Raw genomic sequence first — 13,466 nt, 5'->3', positions numbered from 1 at the left:
AAATAAATAAATAAAAATAAAAAACTCTGGTGTGGTGTGATTTGGCCTGATGTGAAGTAGAGGGCTCTGGTTTATACTTTGTACCTTCAGAAGCAGCAGCACACTCACTGTGTATCTTATGGACATCCAGAACATTTAAAAACAACATTCACAAGATACAAGAGCCAAAAAAATCTCTGTCAAGTTTCCAAGTCAAACTGTAAAATATTTAATGTCACTGTGCATAAAAATCCCTAAACACACTGATGCACTCTGTCTCTAAGGGAACTTTCCTCTGCTGTCGTGATTATTGTCATGACCTGCGTCTCAAATCTAAAATTCAGACCTTATATTCAAAAGTATTTACTAATCTAGAAAATCCTGATGGCTGGTACACAAATCAGACCTTTTGACCTTCCCAAGCTACTCTGAGTGTTTGCTAAGATCATACAGTCAATAAAAAAACAACTGCTTTGAAATTTTGCTCATGTTATCTGCCTTGGTTTATCCCATCACTTCATTCACTCATGTTTGCTAGTTATAATGTCAGTACAATAAGCTCGCTTAGACATCAGAATGAGCAACATGCTGAAAAACTGCAGAGAATTTCCTGCTGAGGGTCTGTTAGAAGAGTTTACAGCAGAACAGGACATGACTTTGCTGCAGAACTGTAAAGAGATTCAGGTGTGTGTTGGAAAGTGAATGTGTGTTCATGAGGCTTGACTGTCATGTCCAAAACTGTCAATCAGCTCATCAACCACACCCTGTTTTATCACCAAATAACACCAATAAAATTCATTGATTATGAGATAAGATTTTGAGGTAGATCTCAGGGTCCATTTATAAAAATGACAGCACTGTTGCTGAAAATAATTGGGGTGAGATGTAACTTAAAATGGAAGTTTGCCACTTTTCCCACTGATTAACATAGAAATGGGTGGAGTTACAACTGTACTGCAGGCAGCCACTAGAAGGCCTCAGAGACAATTTTGGCTTTACTTTTGAATCCCTGTTACTATGACAACCCATATATACAGTCACTGGTTTTGCTGGGATCATAGTTTGTGAAGTACGTCCACATCATTGTTGTTTTGTGTTGTCTGTTCATTAGTGCAATAACATACACTAAGCTCATGTCACATGGGATCACCTGGCTTTGTCTGTTCATACTGGAGCATTTTTAGTACCAGTATTGATGCATCTCTAAAGTAAAGGGATTTTTATGTCGAATTAAAGAACCACAGTGAAACTCATGTAAAACTATGTATTCACGTCAGAATTTTTGTTGGTCATTGTTTTCTTATTTTATTACCATTATTTATCTGAAATGAACATAATTCTTCTGAATGATTATTAATCAGATAGTAACAAATTCTACACAACCTTTATAGCCCCATTAGAAAGAAGAAATTTACACAATATAAAGGATCAAGTGTATACAGTATAAATCACCTTGAACATGGGCCACTGGTATCAGTGAAACCAGCACTAAAAAGGGAACAGAAACAGAAAATATGACATAAATCTGAAATTATTCAGTATGTTCATGGAAACAGCACACTGTAGACACAAAATATTCAATCTTATTCAGAAAATCTAAACTACCAGCTGTAAGAAATACAAAAGTCACTATTCTGCTCATTAATGCCTTTATTTAATGAAAATTGCTTTATTTAAAGCAAATATTATGATTAAAAGTGTGATAATCTCAGCACTGGGACATAAATCCATGTCCTAATGACACAAACTCATCACTCAGGACATTCAGACTGCAGATGGAGAACTTTATACCCCACCACTCACTCTAATGAAGACACAAAGAGAACATTTACTCACAGAGCATCACCGGGAGTGGACTGAGCTCCATCCTGCAACTCTAATGACTGACTGAATGAGGTGTGGTGTGTGTTCAAGTCTCAACACTTCCTGTGGTTTCTTGCTTTCAATCACACTACAAGGAAAGAAAGAGAGGATGAGTGTATCCCAGATCTTTAACTTCTCTTTTAGTGTGTACAGGCACTGTATCTGCTCTTCCTTCCTCTTTCCAGAAAAATCTTCAATACTTTTTGTTTTTCTCAAACGCTCACATACAAAAAAGAGCACACAGTAGAGAGTCCACTGCATTAAATCAAGAGAAGCTTAAAGCTTGACAAGCTACAATTTCTAGGTTGCCCATCTTTCATCCAACTTCAAGCTCCTTTGAGTTTAGTGTTTAATTTTCAAAGCATTGCTGGGATATTTATGAATGTTAGTTTCAAAATTATGTGGCCATCTAAGTCAATCCATCCATCCATTATCTGTAGTTGCTTATCCTGTGCAGGGTCGCGGGCAAGCTGGAGCCTATCCCAGCTGACTATGGGTGAGAGGTGGGGTACACATTCAAACATAATAACATTCATAAATTATTCAAAACCTAGATGTTTTTGGACTGTAGGGGAAACCAGAGCACCCGGAGGAAACCCACACAGACACAGGGAGAACATGCAAACTCCACACAGAAAGGCCCCCATCAACCATTGGGCTCAAACCCAGAACCTTCTTGCTGTGAGGCGATAGTGCTAACCACTACACCATCATGCCAGGCTAGCCAAGTGTGAAAGATATTTATTTCTGTATGTAGTTTCTCAGAAGCCCAATTCATGTGTGTATTATTATTGTTCTTCTGTGTTGGTTTATAAATAGAGTAGTAAATATCAAAACAGTTCAGCTGAAAGAAAAAGTGGAAATAAAGTAAGAGTGTCTGTTTCAGCATAAACGTTTAAGACAGATCACTTGTGAGAGGGAGGTAATACATAAACTCACAGAACACTTTACAGACATCCCAACCTGCCAAAATTAATTTCAGGGACACCCCCCACCCAGAAAATTTTGGATTTAGTTGATGTGATTTCCTGTATTCTGGTGGATTTTGGGGTGGCCTTTTGGAGATGACCAAGACCTGAATTCACTCAATTCACTCAGATTCATAGCTGACACCCTGACTTGGGGACTTACAGTAGCTGCCCCCAACCCATAAACTATGATAATTACAATGTGCCATATATTAAGCTCCTTACTGATGCCCCTTTTCCACCAAATCAGTTCTAGGGCTGGTTCGGGGCCAGTGCTGCTGCTGGTTCACAACTCGTTCAACTTGCGAGCCAGCTGAGAACCAGTTTGCCTTTCCATAGCTCGGGGTGCTAAGGGGAGCCACGTCATTACGTCACTGTATACGTCATATACGTCGCTGTGTTTGCATAAACCTTGGCGCGAACATTGAAGCAACAACACCATGGAGAAGAAGAAGCAGCAACACCAACAACAACAATGGATGACTTCGCGTTTGTACAGCTGCTGCTTCTGGCTTTACAGTGCTTCATTGTGATCAGAAAACGGCAGATCCAATATGTTTGTGTTGATCGACAGGTTTTGATTGGACGGTGATTACGTTCTAGGAGACAGGTAATAACCTAATAACGTTTTGACTCTTACTTACACTGAATGTGAGATGGTTATGTTAGCCTTTGTTATGAGCTAACGTTAGCCCGTGTTATGTCCCTGCTGGAATCGTCACAAATTCACAAACATATTACTGGCGATTTTTAAGTCGCCGCTCATATCTACCACAGCGGTAGATATGAGGATGCTTAGCTCTGTAATGAACTTAACTGACTGAAGTGAATGTAAACAAACTGCATGGAAATATGAGTGAATGATTTATGTTTAACCTCGTTTCTTTAACCCTTATGCCTCACTAAGGACATTTTTGGCTTGTCAGTTGTTAATTTTCTTTATTATTTTGACTGTATTCATACATATAGAAATATAATAAGGTCAATAGAATATAAAGTATGGCAAATGTGCTGTACATTAACTCCACAAGTAAATGTAACACTTATGTTTCCAACACTCACACATGCACATTTATTTCTCAATACACATCCCACTCTAATCTAAGGGGAAAAAGAGGCACAAGGGTTAAGTACCATGATGAATATTTGTTTGAGTATTGATGACTCTCCACACAACATGTTTATTTACCTATAGATTTTTCTATTTACAGGTAATCTTGCGACTGATGGCAAGGCGGAGATCACATGTTGTCTGGGCACACCCAAGATCTTGCTACTGGTGGGACACAATTGTTCCTGATTTCACCTCTCACCAGTTCGTGCAGAATTTCCGTGTGTCCCGAGAGTCATTTGAGTATATCTGCAGTCGGGTGAGGCATGTCTTGGGGAGAAGGAACACAAATTACCGTTTGTGTGTCCCAAACCAGAAGCGGGTGGCTATTGCCATCTGGAAGCTGGCCACTGGCGGTGAATACAGGACCATCCTTTTTGTAGTAGGCATGAGCACCGTCTTTAATTGCATTCAGAATTTCTGTCACACAGTCATCAAGGTGCTGCTCCCTGCCCACATTACATGCCCTGATGCTGAGAGGTTAGTGGAAATGGCTGCTCTCTTTCAGAGACATTGGAGAGTGCCACAGTGTGTTGGTGCAATAGATGGAAGCCACATTCCCATTATAGCACCAGAACAGTATCCCCAAGACTACTACAACCAGAAGGGATGGCATTCAGTTGTTCTGCAAGCAGTTGTAGATGGCAGAGGTTTTTTCTGGGATGTGTGTGTTGGCTTTCCAGGGAGTGTGCATGATGCAAGAGTCCTAAAACAGTCACATTTGTGGGAAGTCCTAAGTGACGGGGAATTTCTAGGTCAAAGCAAAGTGTGGCTCTGGCTGTGAGGTTGGACATTACCTGATAGGTGATCCAGCCTACCCCATGCGGAACTGGCTGATGAAACCCTTTTCTGACAGTGGCAGATTGACCCCTGAACAACACACCTATGATTACAGACTCAGCAGTGCACGATCGGTTGTGGAAATGGCATTTGGGAGACTGAAAGGACAGTGGAGGTGTCTACTAAAAGAAATGACTGCAAGCTGGAACTGTGCAATAAAATGGCGCTGACCTGCTGTGTCCTTCATAACATCTGTGAGGAACATGGCGGCAATTTCACTGGGGAGCACCAAGACAGACATGCCAACATCCAGCCTCCTCTTCAGGCATTACCTGAACATGGCAGTCAAGAAGGGGCTGACATTAGAGCCGCTTTAATGGCCTACTTTAACAGAGGGAACGAGTAATTTGTTTGGTTATTTTACTATTTACTTCATGTCAATGTTGTTTAATTGTTCAGTTCGATAAGTTCATAGAAATGAGTCATTTATTTGTAAATAAAGTGAGTGAAAAAGGTAGCTTGTTGAGTTCTTTCATTGTTTTCACAAGCTCTAACCAGCTTTACTTGTACTTATTACACAGTTAAAATAATTTTACATCACTAGTGAAAACATATACAAGCAGACATGTCTCTTTAGAAAAAACATTTATTTACATAGTGCATAGAAACACAACATAAAGTGACGTGAACAGTGCAAAGGTGCAAAACAAGAAAAGTGGTGTGATTATTTTCTGGCTTGTGCCTCCATTACAGACACCATGCGCCCCATTATACTGAGGAATGCACTGTTGTCTGCCTCCAGCTTGTGCAGCAAGGCATCGTTCATTTCCTTGCTGTGCTGCAGGAACCTCTCGTCCACCCGCTCAAGGTATTCCAGGAGCTCAGTGTTGCTGTCTCACTTCCTCTTAGCTGTGTACAAGAACAGAATAATGAGTTTAAAAGTTTTTATTCATAAGTAGATTAACACAGGTCCAGCAATACAATATAAGAAACATGTCAGCTCAGCAATAAGAGCATTAGTTAATTGTTTACGGTTGGTAGGGGATTTTATATGAATGACTGGTCACTTATTACAGCATGTATTTATATTATAAAGTCACACTATTAGGTATATATCCATGTTTGCATAGTATCCAGTGAGACAGACTACTGGATACTCAGCACAACAACTTACCAGGTCTGGTCTGTGGCGATTGTCCTGAGCTGCTGGATGATGCAGGAGAGCTGCAGTGGCGTGGGGACATCAGGTCCTCGTCCCCGATGGTGGACAACTCTATAACCCACATAAAAACAGCCAGTGTTGGGAAAGTTCACTTTCTACATGAACTATTTCAAAGTTCAGTTCACAAATTTTAAAATGAGCTAGTTCAGTTCATAGTTCATAATGAAAAATTTTGAACTAAGTTCACAGTGACAAAAATTAACTAGTGAATGAAAGTATGCGTCAGATTTCATTATAACATTATACAAACAAACATTAACTGAAGTAACTAAAACTTTATGCAAGGCGAAAATGTTTGAAAAGAAACTTACCAGGCTCTGATTGCGGCACCATCGCCTCCAGCATCGCCGTCGCTGAATTTAAGGCTCCGGTGGCGTTATTTGCCGGTCGATCGCTGAGGACTGAGTCCAGAATATCGAAGGGGTTCTTCCTTGGCCTCCCGTTGCAGCTTGGACCGAGGTCCTTTTTTTGGTCCCTGAAGTCTTTCTTCAGCTTCTTTAATTTGTTGCTGATCTGCTCAAGAGTATGTTCGTACCCCGCCGCAGCCATCTGTTTTTGTCTCATCTCATCTTATTATCTCTAGCCACTTTATCCTTCTACAGGGTTGCAGGCAAGCTGGAGCCTATCCCAGGTGACTACGGGCGAAAGGTGGGGTACACCCTGGACAAGTCGCCAGGTCATCACAGGGCTGACACATAGACACAGACAACCATTCACACTCACATTCACACCTACGGTCAATTTAGAGTCACCAGTTAACCTAACCTGCATGTCTTTGGACTGTGGGGGAAACCGGAGCACCCGGAGGAAACCCACACGGACACGGGGAGAACATGCAAACTCCGCACAGAAAGGCCCTCGCCGGCCACAGGGCTCGAACCTGGACCTTCTTGCTGTGAGGCAACAGCGCTAACCATTACACCACCGCGCCGCCCCCCATCTCTTTTTGTATTTGGTGTAATATGGGCTTGGTCCAGGTAGCACCCTCCAGTTTCGTCTGAACTTCATCTGTGGACCATATTGCTCGGAGACAGGTTGTCTCCTCCACAGACCACTGCTGCTTTACTGCATCCATGATATCTCGTTGCTTAAAAATGGCCACCTTTAGCGGTCTTGTTATTGTTGTTGGTCTTAACAACTCCGCCCCGCCGCTGACGTAAGCGGTTCTTTCCTCTGGCCCAGCAAAGAGTTGGTGCTAGCCTGGAACCGGTTTTTCTGGCCCCAGAGCCAGTTCTTTGTCAGTGGAAACAGAAAACCCAGTTCCAAACTAAGCACTGGCCTGGAACTGATTTGGTGGATGTGGGTGCAATCAGTTAATTATTGATATTAAGTGATCAATCTTGTTAAATCAGTCTCATTAAATTTTGAAGGTTAATAATTAAAATGAATCAATCCCATTGAATTGTTTACTTTGACTCCTTTGAATTGAATCATACCATAGAATCACTCTCATTTGAAGTGAATCGTTCAATGAATCATTTAAGGAATTGTTCAATGAATCATTTAGGGAATCGTTCAATGAATCATTTAGTGAATCATACCATTAATCCTGGTGCTTAATAATAAATTACCAAACAGCTAAATTATGGTATATTTCCAAATTATTACGATCACTTACCATATTACATAACTTGTATATGCACCCTTTTGAATTCGAGGGAGACTGGGGACTTCATATTGTTCACACAAATAAACACAGCTTGTTTAATAAATGAATTTATTATAACAAAGATAAAAATAATAAACCAATATATACAAGCAGTGAGGTGTGTGTGTGTGTGTGTGTGTAGGACTTGACCATGTGTTTAGCCTCGTGTAGCTAACTACACGTGGTGGAGGCCTAGCTTGTTGGTAGCTAAACAAAAGAATGTTATCTAAACAGAACAAAGGATTAGCTCTGTGTTTAGCCTTGTGTTGCTAGTGTGAGTTTGCTAAAGGCCCTATGGCCTAGCTAAAGTGTGTTTGTTAGGCCTGGTGAGGCCTACTGAGCACGTGTTGCTAAAGACAAGGGTATTAGCCGTAGCTAACTAAAAGCTAACTTGTGGATTTCTAGCTGAGGTGTGGTTTATCAGGCCTGATGGCCTGCTGAGCACATGGTAGGCCTTGATTAGCTTTGTGTTGCTAAGCAGACAAAAGGGAAGCTGTAGCTAACCCACTAGCTCATAACCATACTGAATCCACTGAAATCTTAATGACATCAAGATGTATAATAATGAAATTATAATGTTAGTAAGAATAAAAAAGAGAGAAGCATGTGCAGCCTATCTATTAAACAATTGAGAGAACATAGAACCAAAATAAATCAACACGCTGCGTGTCTAACAGTGTAACAGATAAACCTGGGTTTAAATTCACACTATTTCAATAAAAGCAAATTCCTAAGACTATCCTAATTATGCCCAAATGCCAAAATCTTACTTAATCCTGCCTTTAGCAAGATATGAAGAACTATTCGCCGGTGTAGTTTCAGGCCTCGCCGTGGGAGCACGTGAGCCGCTCGTGATGGAGGCGTAGAAAACTTTCGGGTCCAGCGGAGCACTGGGGTGGTTCCCGTGGAAAGCAGAGGATTCTTGGTCCGAACCTCAGCGTTCGTGAGGAAAAGTCTCTTTGCCAAGGGTAAGAAGATCGCGCTGAGTGATGGATCTTGCAAGAAAGAAGACGTCTTTTTGGGGTGGAGAGCGCCTCTTTATACGTCCAGATTCATCGGGAGCGAGACGTGAGAGACCAAGATGGAAGCGTTGTCCCATTGTTTTATGTTTCCTTGTATGATGACGTAGATGATCCCGCCCACGTGTGACGTAGGTCACACGGAAGTGGACTGGGAATTGTAGTTCTGACACAAGATGGCGGCATGATACCTACAGTCCCCCTTTTGGTCTCAGGGGTATGACGGAGTCGTAGCACTGAGAGCACCGTATCGTATCATCGCCATGTCCATAGTCCTTGAGGTAGACTTGTCCTGTGCAGTCCATGGTGTCCTGTGAAGACTGTAAACTTGTGAGTTCCAGTAAGACAGTTGGAGACAGAGGCATTTTGGGCATAATATAATCACTATGGGCATTTTGGGCATATAATCACTATCTAACTAACTAGATCAAAACCACATCAAAAAAAAATTAAACATGGAACATGAAACATGTAGTGTTCAATTTCTTATGCATAAAAAAAACAAGAAAAGAGAAGAAATGAAGGAAGGAAAGAAGTATTAGTGTTTGGGTTGGCAAACCTAATCTTCTGGGAAGGTGATAGCAGTGGGGGGTCTGGCTAGAAAGCGTGTGCTACTGCGGCTAGCTGTCGGGGACACAGACCATCTTATCTAGCTAGGTGTGTAGTGTTATGTATGGGTTGCCTGGGCAGACCCAGTGGATGTCTTTCATGAAGGTGCACATCTCTAAGTTTTGTGGATTCACAAAAGTGAGGATAGCACTGCCAAGACTATATGCCAGGTGTATTTGCGATGAATACACACTAGTAATAATAGCGGATTTTAGTATTTATCTACCATGTTATTCTGAAGGGTTATTACTTCATTGGGTTGGTGAAGTCTGACCGGGAATGTTAGTGCACGCTTATGGTTGAGTGATGCGTACAAGCTAGGTGGACATGATGGGCCTAGCTGTCGTCCACCCCCTTTTGGAGTGAGAACTGTTCAAAAGGTTTGATTCGATTATCATGGAAATCGATATGAAAGCGTTTGATTAGGCCTAGATGTCCTAATGTGATACGCGACGGGGAACGGTTTTCCCACGATCGAAAGGTCTTGACCAGGGTGGTAGGAACTTCTCTGAGATTCGGGCGTAGTAGGCTTTATGTCCTTCTACTCTCGAATTGAGATTCCTTTGGGCACCTGTAAAGGTCGACTGTAGGTGGCATCGTAGGTCGGCGACATGATGTGCGGTGTATGCAATCGCGACGCTCATGGCCTCTGGTTTGTATAGGAGATGCGGGGGAAGAACCGACTCTCGCCCAGTCATCATCCCAAAGAGTGTGACTTCAGTGGCGCAATGAGGGGTGGACCGAATGGCCCTTAGCACCAAGGGAAGTTTCACGTCCCAAATTTTACCATGGTTTGTGATATACTCTCACAGCATGCTCACAATGGCTTGAATGGCTCGTTCAGCCTGACCAGAGAATTGAGGGTGGTACGCGATATTGAATTTCACCTCGACGCCTAACATGTTCCACAGCGCAGCCATTACACCAGCAGTGAAATGGGTGTCTGTGTCTGAGTCGATGGCTAGAGGGAGATTTTTGCCACTAGGGGGAGTCGCAATGTCGGGTGTTTCGACATCGAACTCGGTGTGCAAAGACATGAACTGAGGTTCATACGAAATTTGATCTCGCGTGGCGCTTGGTTGATCAGTGTTCGCACTAATCTCATCACAACTAGTTTGTGCATGTTTTGTGGGATCCAACGACTGTGGGGTTTTGTTTTGTGTAAAGCTGACTAAGTTTATGTCGCAGGGCTTGATTGGGATTGGGTCGCCTTGTGAGAGCAAAGTGTCTGAGAGATGGTGGTGAAGACTTTAGCGCACATGAGAGGTGCGTCTTGTGTGTTTGCCTTCGCCACCAGGGGGGGCCCTACATCCTGACCCTCGCCTGCTGTTTCAGAGGGATCTCCTCCCCCTTTCACGAGATATACCCGTGGTTCCTGGCCTAGTCATGCCAGCAAATAGCTTTTTGCCATTTTTCTTGGGCTCTTTTGTTTTCTCTGTTGAGGGGTCTGACGTCTCCTGTAACAGTTCTTTAATCTCAGCCAACTGGGCTTTTAAAGAGTCCAGCTCTGAGTGGAACTCACCAGGTTGGTCTGAGTCACTGCGTTGGTCGTCTCTACCCTTACGTTTAGAGCTACGGTCGGAACGCTTCTGCCGTTTCTGGTCAGAGCAGGGATGACGGTTTTGCTGCCAACCGTTTTGTTCCCTACGACCCTTTTCAGGTGATGGGCGATTGCCATAGTCACTGTGGACTCGCCCTCGGTCCCTCCTGGCCTTACCTTGTCGATTTTTCCACTCACCCTTGTGATGGCTCGGCAAGGATCGGGCTGGACCGGAATTTTTCCAGGTGGGTCCCCCTTTCGGTGCTTCACCTCCTTCTAAGGTTAGCGGGGGCTTGTCCTCACCCTGGAGACTAAGGACTCTGGGTTCATCATCATTTCCGTTTGCGGTTTTGACAATGGTCTCCCAGGTCATTTGGGCTAGTCGCCTAGTTTCCCTCATCGAATAGCGACCTTGTCGACACGTCAGTGTGACATGGGTACGCACGCTTGGGTGGAGGTTATGTAAGAAGAGAGATATGAAACCTCTATCTTCTTCCAACCCTGGTGCGCTACTACCTTGGAAATAGGCGGTACGTAGCCGTCTGTAATATTCACGAGGCGCCTCAGACCGTTTTTGTTTGACTTGTAATGCACACAATATCGCGGAGGTTTCGTCCGTGTATGGCGCATATTCTTCCCTCATGTAATTGCGAAGTTTCGAGTAAGTATCGCGAATGTTTGGGGGTAGTGTCTCTAAAAAGGCACGAACGCTACTACTGGAGGTCTTCCAGATTAGTCTAAGTTTTTCACGTGTGGTGGCGTTCGGCAGGTCCATCAGGCATCGATCAATTTCTCGTAAATAGTTATTTACATTAGTTCTTTGATTGTCGGGATCGAATTGTTCGATATCTTGGGCAAGTAGGTCAATTTGCCGTAGGCGGAGGGCTTGGTGCGCGTCCTTACGCGACTCCTTTTGCTCTCCTGAGTACTCACTGTCTGAGCTACTCTGGAATCGCTCCCGCTTCGCACGAGATGCGTGGTCTGATTCATCTGGAGATGTATCAGGGAAACTGAAGCGCACTGACCTAGGTGTGCTACGGGCCTGGGCTCGGGATGAGCGCAGGGCGGCTCCATCCTGGCTAGACGACAACGGAGTCGAGTAGCGAGTTGATGGAGTTTGGCGGGGTGTCTGGTCCTCGACCAGATCATTTACGGTGTCCGGTTCGGACGCCTCTTCCCGCTCTGAGCTTTGGCGCATTGTTGGGGGTCTTTCACGCCCCTCGCGCTGCTCATGGGGGGTCTGCTCCTGGGCAGCCCTCTTAGCAACTATTTCGGCTTTCTCTAGCCGTTTGGTGCAATTATCAAGGGAGGTCTTCAAGAGCTCACACTCCCTATGTAAATCATTATGATCGGCTGTCAGCTTGGCGTTGCTGGTGGTCAGCCTTTCAACCTCTCCGCGAAGGCGTCTGATTTCTGAATCAGCATTTTGGAAGTATGATAGGAATAGAATACCTAGTGCCGCTTGGACACTAATAGTTGTTCTTTTTGGATCTCTCATATGTTTGTTTGAATTGTCTATGTTGTTTTGGCATTCACTCTCACTCGTGCTCTTAATGTTTGCCTTTCCGGAGGCAGAGCAGTGAAGGAGGTCTGCGATGACCTCATGGAGAGACACGTCTTGAGCATTGTCTTCCATTTTTGAGACATGAGGGGATGCCATTTTACTTAGGCTGGATACTAGATAATTAATCAAGTTAATTATTAATTTAATCATTATTAATTAACTATGTAATTAATTAAGGTTTATTTGGAAATGCTCTTATCCTAAGTTGAATAGGTTATGAGTATTTGTGATAGGATTATCACGCTACTGTTAACCGTTTTAACACACCTGGGGATATACCTTAGCAGTTGCTGAATCAACTGATAGTTTATTTGTTGTTGAACAATATTTCAAGAAGTCAACAAACCAATCTGCCTCACATGGGGCACCAATTTAACTGTGGGTGCAATCAGTTAATTATTGATATTAAGTGATCAATCTCGTTAAATCAGTCTCATTAAATTTTGAAGGTTAATAATTAAAATGAATCAATCCCATTGAATCGTTTACTTTGACTCCTTTGAATTGAATCATACCATAGAATCACTCTCATTTGAAGTGAATCGTTCAATGAATCATTTAAGGAATTGTTCAATGAATCATTTAGGGAATCGTTCAATGAATCATTTAGTGAATCATACCATTAATCCTGGTGCTTAATAATAAATTACCAAACAGCTAAATTATGGTATATTTCCAAATTATTACGATCACTTACCATATTACATAACTTGTATATGCACCCTTTTGAATTCGAGGGAGACTGGGGACTTCATATTGTTCACACAAATAAACACAGCTTGTTTAATAAATGAATTTATTATAACAAAGATAAAAATAATAAACCAATATATACAAGCAGTGAGGTGTGTGTGTGTGTGTGTGTGTAGGACTTGACCATGTGTTTAGCCTCGTGTAGCTAACTACACGTGGTGGAGGCCTAGCTTGTTGGTAGCTAAACAAAAGAATGTTATCTAAACAGAACAAAGGATTAGCTCTGTGTTTAGCCTTGTGTTGCTAGTGTGAGTTTGCTAAAGGCCCTATGGCCTAGCTAAAGTGTGTTTGTTAGGCCTGGTGAGGCCTACTGAGCACGTGTTGCTAAAGACAAGGGTATTAGCCGTAGCTAACTAAAAGCTAACTTGTGGATTTCTAGCTGAGGTGTGGTTTATCAGGCCTGATGGCCT

The sequence above is a fragment of the Neoarius graeffei genome, chromosome 1, assembly GCF_027579695.1.
Source record: "Neoarius graeffei isolate fNeoGra1 chromosome 1, fNeoGra1.pri, whole genome shotgun sequence".
In the NCBI taxonomy this organism is placed as follows: Eukaryota; Metazoa; Chordata; class Actinopteri; order Siluriformes; family Ariidae; genus Neoarius; species Neoarius graeffei.
This window is presented reverse-complemented; position numbering follows the sequence as displayed.